This window comes from Mus musculus, chromosome 13, assembly GCF_000001635.26.
Source record: "Mus musculus strain C57BL/6J chromosome 13, GRCm38.p6 C57BL/6J".
Taxonomy (NCBI): domain Eukaryota; kingdom Metazoa; phylum Chordata; class Mammalia; order Rodentia; family Muridae; genus Mus; species Mus musculus.
Window position 1 is genome coordinate 53,286,160 of NC_000079.6, and position 10,507 is coordinate 53,296,666.

At 47.1% G+C, this 10,507-nt stretch overlaps 1 long non-coding RNA gene across 1 annotated transcript; it reads left to right on the forward strand.

Moving 5' to 3' along the window:
* The first annotated feature begins 21 nt into the window (after positions 1 to 21).
* On the forward strand, positions 22 to 7,876 carry Gm33574. The gene is made up of 3 exons (XR_382385.4): positions 22 to 339; positions 2,298 to 2,484; positions 7,084 to 7,876. It is a non-coding gene; the product is annotated as a predicted gene, 33574 (long non-coding RNA).
* Positions 7,877 to 10,507: the final 2,631 nt, after the last annotated feature.

A 10,507-nucleotide genomic window follows, 5' to 3' on the forward strand; every position in this document is an offset into this window, starting at 1 on the left:
GCCCGCCCCGATGGGCAGAGAGGCCGGCGCCGGCGCCCTCTGCCGGAGTGACTCAAGGGCAGCGACCCGAGTGAGCGGGAAGGAGCCGGGTCCGCCCCTGCGTCCAGGGAGCCGCCTGCAGCACCCGCCCTCCCGCCAGCGCCTCCGGGACTTCTAGGCACAAAGGTGGAGCCTCCGGTTCATCTGCTCTTGCAGCAGTGTTGCCACCCACCATCAGAAGCCTGGAAACTTGGGGACCTGGACCACACAAATCATTAACTAGGCGTCCCTTGATGAAGCCCCACGAGGGGAATTCAGTTGTCAGTTCTTCGAAATCCTGGGCCCAAAGTGAGAGATGAGGTATGGTCTTCGAACACAGATTTTCCAGAATATAGCCGGCTGCGTCCCCATGGGCGTCCTGCCAAGCCCCTTGGGAGGATCAGGACCCTCCGGGAATCTAGCAAAAAGTCAGCACACGCCCCATTAATGAGGGTAGTAGGATGGGAGCCAACCAAGGCTATGACAACAGCCAGCACACATCAGGGAAGTGAAGGGTCCTGGGGCAGAGCTTGAGCGAGGGGTCCTGGAGTATCCCAAGAACACACTGGAGACCAGGGCGTCGACAATGTATGTGTTAACGTGTATTTTCCTAATGAATGTTATGTGCCTTTGCACGGTAGTATCTTTCCTTTGTTCACCAACAGCCTAAACTTCTTCTGGGAAATATCACTTCAAATATTTGAAAGGAGGAGGCTGGGAGTTTAATTCAAGGTCTTCTACATATTAGGCAAACAGTTTGATCTACATCCCCAGCCTTTGTTGTTGCTGCTTTGAGATGTGCTCATTTTTATTTTACATGCATGTGTGAGTACCTGCGTGCATGGCTGTGACCTAGATGTGTGCAGTGACAGAGGAGGTCAGAAGAGGGCTTTACATCCCCTTAAGCTAAGGTTGCAGATGATTGTGAGCTTCGTTGGGAGTGCTGGGGACTGAACCAGGGTCCTCTGCAAGAGCAGTCGGTGCTCTTAACTGCTGAGCCAGCTGTCTCTCCAGCCCCGGCAGCATCACTCCTCTTTGACAGGGTGTTGCCAAGGACCAAGGTTGGTCTTATTTGGTTCAGTTGTTTTCATTGTTGTTGATGTTGTTTTTAAACAGAGGTACATGAATCCTAGACTAACTTCAAAGTTGTTATGTAGCCAAAGATAACCTCGAGTGTACCCTGCCTTTGCCTCCTGAGCGCTTGGATTGCAGGCATGTGCAGATGGTGCTGGAGACTGAGCCCAGAACCTCTCGAATGTTAGGCAAGCACTCACCCACGAAGGCATAGCTCCAGCCCCACATTTGGTTTTAATTGGGTTGCCTGTAGTCTTGGTTTTTTTATGACTTTAAGAGTTATTTGTAGCTAGTCACGGTGGCATGTGTCTTTGATGAACTTGGGAGGCAGAGGCAGGCAGAGCTCTGTGAGTCTGAGACCAGCCTGGGCTGCAGAATCAGCTCCAGGATATCCAGACCTACATAATGAGACAGACTCCAAAAAAAAAAGACAAAAATTTAAAAAGGGGGGGAGGGGAGAAAAAAAGAGAGAAAAAAAGAATTCTTAGTAACTTTTTAATACCAGGTAAAGATGGCACTGTTTTTGTCATTGTCAATCCACAACCCCACAGGGCTTCAGGTAGAGTAGCAGGACTCCCACCACAGACACATGCCCCAGTAGTCATGTTATCTGTTGCTATAGTTTGGAAACCTTCCCCTGTGCTGCAGGAGTGCACCCATATGAAGCCCAGACAGGTTACTGCCAAAGACCAAATTCACAAATAATTCCACCCAAGCCACTTATTGAGGGTTTCATTGCCATGAAACCAAGACCAGGGCAACTTTTATAAAGGAAACATTTAGTTCACGCTGACTTACAGGTTCAAGGGTTTCATCCATTATCGTAAACACCACAGCCTGCAGGCGGGCATGGTGCTGGAGCTGAGGATTCTACATCCGGATCCACAGGCAGCAGCAGGAGACTGTGTGCCACACCGGGCGAAGCTTGAGCATAGGAGACCTTAAAGCCTGCTCCCACAGTGACACGCTTCCCTCCACAAGGCCACACCTCCTACTAATACCACTCACTGTGGGCCATGCAATCAAACACATGAGTTTGTGGGGGCCATTCCTATTCAAACCACCACACCTAGCGTACTGAACCAATGTTATTTACAGAGTTGGGGTGTGTGTGAGGATGGGTGTGTGTGTGTGTGATACAATGGCAGCTGTATCTCTGAAAGTTCAACCAAAAGTGGAACTCTGGAATTCTTTATACTCTGCAGGCAGTTCCTCCGAAGAGCCTCCTCCTCCTTCACCACCACCAACGAACGATTAACTGTCTCACCTTTTGGAGGAGCCTAGTCATGATTGTAGATTTCAGGAGCTTCCTGAGGCTCATGAGGCTTAGGAGTCTCTCTCTTCCCTCCAGGAGAGAAATTTGGAGTAAAGAACTACAGAACCCCGCGGAAGGTAGGCTGCACCCACACCTGTCCATCTGCCTTACAAGCTGTCTGTCTCAGGTATTTTGCCACAGTGATGGAAAGCTAGCCCACCTGTGTTCTGCAGCCCTCTTGATTTAGGTCCATTTTCCCTCTGGAGCTGAAGAAACTTAAGGATATACTTACTGGTGTAGCTCCAGTCATAGTGGAGACAATACAGCAGTGTGCATACATGTTTCTGGAAAAAGAAAGGGGCAGCAAGGTGGCTCAGCAGCTGAAGGTGCTTGCCACCAAGCTTGACAAACTGAGTCTGATCGTTGGGACACACATAGTAGAAGGAGAGACCCAGGCCCCACACATGTCCTCTGACATGTGCCTTGAATATGCACACCTCCACATATACACACACACATGATAACCGAACACGTGTAAAAGGGGGACAGGGGCAAGAGGCCAGTTTAGAACAAACATAATAAATTCGTTCATTTACCACTCCAATGCCTTTCTAATTTGAAATGTTTTATAAGGCACAACCAGTGGCTTTTCTATTTCCAACCTACAGGGCCACATGAACCTCTCCTGAAGTCACAGTCCACTCAGAACACGTGCTTTCATAAAGTACCTCTAGCTATTTACCTCTATGTACAAGTACTTAAGTTCTTTGGCCTTATGTCTCCACAAATTCAGATCCAGGAATGATGAACCAAAGACCCAGTTTTTTTGTTTGTTTTTTTGTTTGCTTTTATTATTTATATGTAAGTACACTGTAGCTGTCTTCAGACACACCAGTAGAGGGTGTCAGATGTCATTACAGATGGTTGTGAGCCATCATGTGGTTGCTGGGATTTGAACTCAGGACCTTTGGAAGAACAGTAAGTGCTCTTAACCACTGAGCCATCTCTCCAGCCCAAGACCCAGTTTTTACACCAGTAGTTACAGCTGCTAGTTCACAAAGCCTAAGTGTCATAGTTTGAAGGGCTGGAGAGATGGCTCTATGGTTGAGAACACAGGCTGCTCTTGCATAGGACCAGAGTTCGATTCCCAGCACCCACACGGTGGCTTATAATCATCTATAACTCTAATCCAGAAGATACAACTTCCTCTTTTGGCCTCTGAGATCCCTATGTGTACGTGGTACACAGCCATACATGCAGACAAAACACCATTCACATAAAATAAAAATGAAGGAGCAAAATAAAAGAAACTATAGGAAACTTTAAGCCTTCTATCTGGAAGGACGCTGATGGGACATAGCCTCCCATCATTTACACAAGGATAAGTACCAGAGTAGGTCACATGCAGAGGGTCTCCTCCTATGACACTAAATATGTGATGTCTGACAACACCAGTTGTCTGGTTCCTAAACCCAATTGGGAATCCAACAATTTCCTTGTGTTATGACACTAACATCCTAGAATTAGCCTGGGTCTCTGCAAGTTTAAGGGGCAGTACTGCCCCCACTCCAGATGCCAGCCGTATGCATTTCTCTCTTAAGTGCTGCAAATGTAGGGGTTCTCACCCTCTTCTCAGGTCCAAGACCTTGCTAGAATAGCTTACTAAACTCCGGAGCACTCCTCTACTTCCTCTTCCTACTAGGGCACAGTAGAATTTAGGGGCCTGAGGGGCTGGAGCCTCCTCATGTTCTCTGGCACAGTCAATCCAGCATATTTACCAATCTGGAAGGTCTGTAAACTCCATCATTTAAGAGAGTCACATGGAAGTTTACTTATGGAGCTGTGACTAGTATTTACCATTGGCGATAACCAACCAGTGGTCAAAAACAAAACCAAAACCAAAACAAACAAACAAGAAAATACTTGCTGAAGCCAGAGAGCTATTGAAGGGTTGTCTGCAGCACTTGGTCCAACCTGGGCAATAGGGATGGGTCTCTTTCTGAAAAGCTGCTCCTTGCTTTTGAGGTTGCCTCCCACCTACCCTTAAAGTTTGCAACTACTCCAAACTGCCAGCAGTGGATAAGAGCCTACCCAAAGTAGGATATCCTGGGCACCCAATCCAGAAGAAAAAGAATCTAGAGCCAAGAGGACCTAGGAGCCTATAGAAAGAAAGTCTGACCCAAAGAGCGGGTACCACATCTGCCCTCCCCTCTGATAGTTATTTGTTGCAGGATTTTCCCTGTCCAATCACATTAGGGCAGTGGGAGGCTTGTGATTGGACAAAAGGGAGGCTGAACGAGGAGTTGAGGAGACAGAGAGGTCTGAGGAGAAGAGGGAGAACCAGAATCAGGCTGATATGGTGTTATCAAAAGATTAGAGTAAGTGTGTTAAAGCTTTATCATTATCATTTGGCTCTGAAATTATTGTATTGGCATCCTGTAAATTGTGTTATTACTGATACATAAATCGGATTGGCTAATTAGGCATTAAGAGCCTGGATTCTACCTGGTAATTAGGTGTTGAGATAGCTAACCAGGGGTGCATGGCGCATTGGTTGAAAGAAAGAGGAACCGGGGGAGGGGTGCTGAGGGGAGAGAACCTGTCCAGGAGATGGCTGGCAGGAGCCCTGTGGCCTAGCAGGGCTGTCAAGTAGCAAGTGAGATCACCTCTCGCAGGGGCTCGCTCTAAATATTTCCCGGCAACAGTTGTTTGTCTGTTGTTCCTTATTTTGATCTTTTTTTCTCTCTGTGGAGGCTGGCATTACTGTGTTTCCTTGTCAGTGTGTACCTTGCTTTCACTGTCAGCTGCCCCCAGCATCTGGTACAGTTTTTTTGTGTCTGAGACCCTCCCGGGTCTTCTTTCTTTGGGTCTCCAGTTCCCTTCCACAGCTCAGATTTGTAACTGTTGCTTCCTGTCAGGAACCCTTAAGGTCTCTGGCTCTCTGTCAGTGGCTTCTCTTTCTCTCCAATTGTCACTTCTTTCCAGGTCATTGTTCAATTCCAAGGAAAAGATTGCAATAACCCCAGCTGAATAACAATTTTAATGGCAATAACCCCTTTTCTCACCCGAGGCCCTGGTTCCATACAGAGTGCTGTTCACACTCACTCTAACAGGTCAGGTGGGTGGCACCGGTGTCATTGTAGCTCCTCCATGTACCAACACCTGTGTGTACATCTTCCTTTGTAAACCTAGTCTTTGCAATATAATCAGATTACAATGAGGTAAATAGTGAGCTCTAATCTAATTTGACTGTTCTCTTCAGGTAATGAGGAAACGGGATGAGCAATAGTTAGCACAAGAAGTTTGGGTCATGTGGCCACAGCCAAGAAGGTACCATTAGCTAGGAGAAAGGTTTCATGAGATTCCACCCTACCTCACCTCTCCCAGCAACAGCTTCATCACAGGCTTGGACCTACAGAACTTCGGGACAATCATTTCTGTTGGTTAAGCCACCCAGTCTTGTGTACTTGGTTATGGAAGGCCCTGAACTCACAGAAGGGAACAAGAACACAAGGAGGAGAGACAGGCATTTCAACCTCTTGTTCCAAGATGTAACAAAGCTTGCCTAACAAATGTCCTCACCTGGACTAAACGCATTATTCTCCTCTTCTCCGATGCTGGGGAAGAAGACCCTTCCCTCGGGAGGGTCTGAGCCCTGATTGCTCTGTAGACAGGGATGAATTTCTTACAGGTGGCTTTGGCCATTCTCACAGTAAAACCTCCCTAAGAGAGAGATTCAGACAAAACGGGGGTGGGGGTGGGGCAGGATCTGTAGACTTCAGGTTAGCAGCCTTGGTAGTTGGGAGTCCTCACACTAAGCAAACCCCAAAATGTTGGTATGAGGTGTGACTGTGTGTCCCCCACATGCAAATGAAGTCACTCTGTGATGTTAATGAGCCTGAGCCTGGCAGATCCTCTCTGGGACTTAGGCAGTCCTCAAGGATGAGGTGACAAAGATGTGGGGGTGATGTTTCCTCCTACAGTTCAAGAGCTGTGTGTGTAGGAGCAGGACTATCTGATGCCATCTCTCACTACCCTAGGCGGTGTTCTATCTTTTGGCAAATTCTTTAGCGGGGGAGGGGCCATAGGTCAAACCCAGGTTTACAGAGATAGGGTCACTGTGAACATAAAAATAGTCTTGCAGGTGTCAGCTCCAGAGAGCTGCATACCAATTGGGATATAAGCTGGAAAGCTTTGGGAAGTAAGGGGCACGGGAGAAAGCAAGCAAACAGGCCGCCCTCTCTTCTGCAACATACACAGTGTATGGCGTCTACTGAGGACTATTTTGTGTGCTGGGCAGATACTTAGTTGACATCCCTTTCTCACAGTCAATTTATAGCAGGGCACTGAGAATTACTATATATAGAAATCCAGAAAGTGTTTACTGTGAAAGTAAAATCCATTCCGAGGATAGTTCACATCTTGTCAAGTTATTGCTGGTGAAGCTGGACTTACCAAAAAGGATATAGTTTCCATCCTGTGTGAATACTAATATTTCTTTCTCTCCTTAAGAAGAAAAACACTTTTTGCTTTATTATTTCAACAAGTTATCAATCTTAGTTTTCAACTAGCCCTCATAAATTCTGCTTGTTGGTACTCATATCATTTTTATGATATGGCACCAGACTCTCAAATAAATACTGACAGGAGCCAGGCTGGAATTCGTGGTACAATGTGTCGTTTGTATAATCTACACCACCCTGGAGATCCATAAATCATGCATTCCTGTGTGGCAGGACAGAAGTTCTCGTGTGCTTCTGCGGAGGAACGCCACACACATCTGTGGAATGTCAGAGCCCTGCTTCGGGAGGAAAAGCCCACTTGACGTGGTCATCGCGGAGCTGGGGATACCGTCTTCAAAGGAAAGTGGCTGTGCATCGCTCTAAATGGCTAGGTCCCTGCAGGGAGTGGGCAAGTCCGCACACACCACCAGGGAAAGTGGCCAGCTCTCTGTGTAGGCTTGATAACATTTAATGTCTGATAGTGGACCAGAGGGAGAAAAGGGAAATATAAGAGATCATGGGATGCAGTTCACGGGGTGAGTTAAGCTCTGAATAAGCATCAATAAAAATAAGTCAACTTAGGTTCTATAGGTAGAGATGCATGCTAAAGAGACTATATGCCCAGAGGTGGGGATGAGTCTGGAGTGGTCCAGAAAGCATGACCGAAGAGCAGTGAATAGGAGGCAGAACATCCTCCCATGAACCTGTCAGAGAAAAGTGTTCTGGGTAGTGGGAAGACCAAGGAAGCCTTCATAGAAGGGCTAAAGAGGGAGTAGGTGAGCCACAAATATATAAGATCAAGGCCAGATCGTATGGGAGTGTCAGCCAAAGTGGAGGTTATTGTTCTTTTAGGAGACGAGCCAGTTGGGAGGAGAGTTAGTGCGAAGAAAGAGAGATGTGTGTGTGAACTAACAAGTTAAGAAGTCAAAGCACCACCTCCTAGAATCAAGTGAGAAGAGACTCCTTTTGTTTTTTTGTGTTTGTTGTTGTTGTTGTTGTTTTGGTTTCTCCTGACGAACTTACTATGTAGACCAGGCTGGCCTCAAACACACAGAGCTCCACCTCCCTCTGCCTCCTCTGCGTAGGAGTTAAAGGCATGTACCCCTAGCAGGGAAGAGATTCTTTTTTTTTTTTTTAGGTATTTTCCTCGTTTACATTTTCAATGCTATCCCAAAGGTCCCCCATACCCACCTCCCCTCAATCCCCTACCCACCCACTCCCCCTTTTTGGCCCTGGCGTTCCCCTGTACTGGGGCATCTAAAGTTGGCAAGTCCAGTGGGCCTCTCTTTGCAGTGATGGCCGACTAGGCCATCTTTTGATGCATATGCAGCTAGAGACAAGAGCTCCGGGGTACTGGTCAGTTCATATTGTTGTTCCACCTATAGGGTTGCAGTTCCCTTTAGCTCCTTGGGTAATATCTCCAGCTCCTGCATTGGGGGCCCTGTGACCCATCCAATAGCTGACAGGGAAGAGATTCTTAATGAGAAGTATCTAGATCAGGCTGGCCTGTCAGCATGTCTGTGGGGGATTGTCTTGATTGTTAATTGATATGGAAAAACAGCCCACTATGAGCGTCACCATTCCCAGACAGGGGTCCTGAACCGTGTAAGAGAGGAGAAACTAGCTGAGAGTAGGCAGGCAAGGATATGTGTATTCTCTCTGTGTTCTTGGCTGTGTCAGTGATATGACAGCCACTTCAGTTCTACCTTGACTGCCCCTCAATATCAGCCTGTGACCCGGATCTGTAAATCCTTCCCCAAGTTGCTGCTGTGAAGATATTTCATCATGGCAACAGAAATGAAGCTTAGACAAAACAGGAGTTGGATTTTCTGTCTTCCCAGAGTCTGGGGTTGAGTATAACTTTAGTACAGTAAGGGCAGAATCACAGGAAGCAGGTACAGGTTGCCGTGACCTTCACCTTCATCTGTCTGGTAGGTAATGGAAGTGCTGCCCGGGCCACAGACATTGGTTGGTTTAGAGTTATTTTCCAACAATAGAGCCGATACATGCCCTGCAGGGTTTAACATAGCCTATAACAGTGACGACTCAGAGGATGTAAAATCTATTTCTTGGGAGATATTTGCACTGGAATATAAGCTGCTAAGGGGCTACAAGGAGAGAAAGATCTGAAATTACTTTGTAGATATCCAGAATCTCTCCTGCCTTACAGAACTCAGGTAGAAATGCTGAGGGTGTCATTGCACAGGTGACATAGCAGAGAGCAAGCGTCCAAGCTGGGGATTTGTTGCTGTGAGACACAGAGTCTCAAGGATCCCAGACTGGCCTCAAACTCACTATGAAGTCCTAGAATGACTTGAATTGTGTGATCCTCCTGCTTCCACCCACCACGTCCCAGAATTACAGACAGGCAGCACTACACTCCTCCCCACTCCCTACCCCTTTTTTTCCTTCAAGACAGAATTCTCTGTATGGCCCTGGCTATCCTGGGACTCACTCTGTAGGCCAGGCTGGCCCCAGACTCAGAGATCCACCTGCCTCTGCCTCCCAGGTGCTGGGTTTAAAGGTCAACACCCCCAAGCCACGCCCCATTTTTAATGTGCTCCTGAGAATCAAACCCAGGGCACCATGATTACTAGACAAACACACTCTGCTCCAACTGCATCTCAGCTCTCGCTTTTCATTTGTTTGTTTTATTTGAAACAAAGTCTCATGTATCCCAGATTAGCATCAAACTTGGGTTATAGGTGGGCACCCTTGTGTCTGTTTTATGTGGTGCTGAGGACAGAACTAGAGCTTTGTACATTCTAAGCAAGCATTCTACTAAGCTCCAGCTGCAACCCAGACTGGAGATTTGACTTTGTGACTATGTAACCAGCATGAAACAGTGTGCCATCACCAGGGGAATGAATGAGAGATTCCAGCATTTACAAGTTACATTGGAATCAAGTGCTGTGATCTCAGCCACTGGGGAGTCAGGTTGAGGCAGGAGGATCCTGAGTTCCCAGACAGCCTGGGCTACATAGTGACATCCAGAATAATAAGAAGCTGAAAAGGAGGGCTTAGTGGGGGAAGGGGTGGCAGACAAGGAAGTGAAGAAGGGCGAGGAGCAGCAGCCACCACCGCATGCCCAGAGAACAGATTTTTCTATTTCTTTTTCTCTTCCTCTGGCTCTTACATTCTCTCTGGCCCTTCCTCCAAGATATTCCCTGAGCATTGGGGTGTAGGGCGGTTTAGAGGTCCCCCTTAGGGCTGGGCACTCAATGGGACCCATTGGGTCATTTGTTGTCAGTGCTTTGACCAGGTTTCTGTGTTAAACCTTGTCCATTGCAAACAGAAGCTTCTCCACTGAGGCCGATAGAAACACACATCTGCCTGTTAGCTCTCACTTGAACTCTCCCATATTCCTTTGCTTCTGCTGGGAGATCCTCGGCCATGGACCACCTAAGGATGTTTGTTTATTTTTTTGAATTTATAATTGTATCATTCCTCCCCATTCTCTTTCCTCCTGGCAAGCTCTCCCATATACCTCTCCTGTGTTCTTTCAGATGTGCGACCTTTTTATTATTTTTAGATGGACTTGTGCATATGAATATTCCTAAGACAAATTATACAAATGATTCCTAAATGCAACATGCTCGGTCTGTATAATGTTACTCATAGATCCATTTTTTTCAAGGCTGAGTGTTTGCTATCAGAG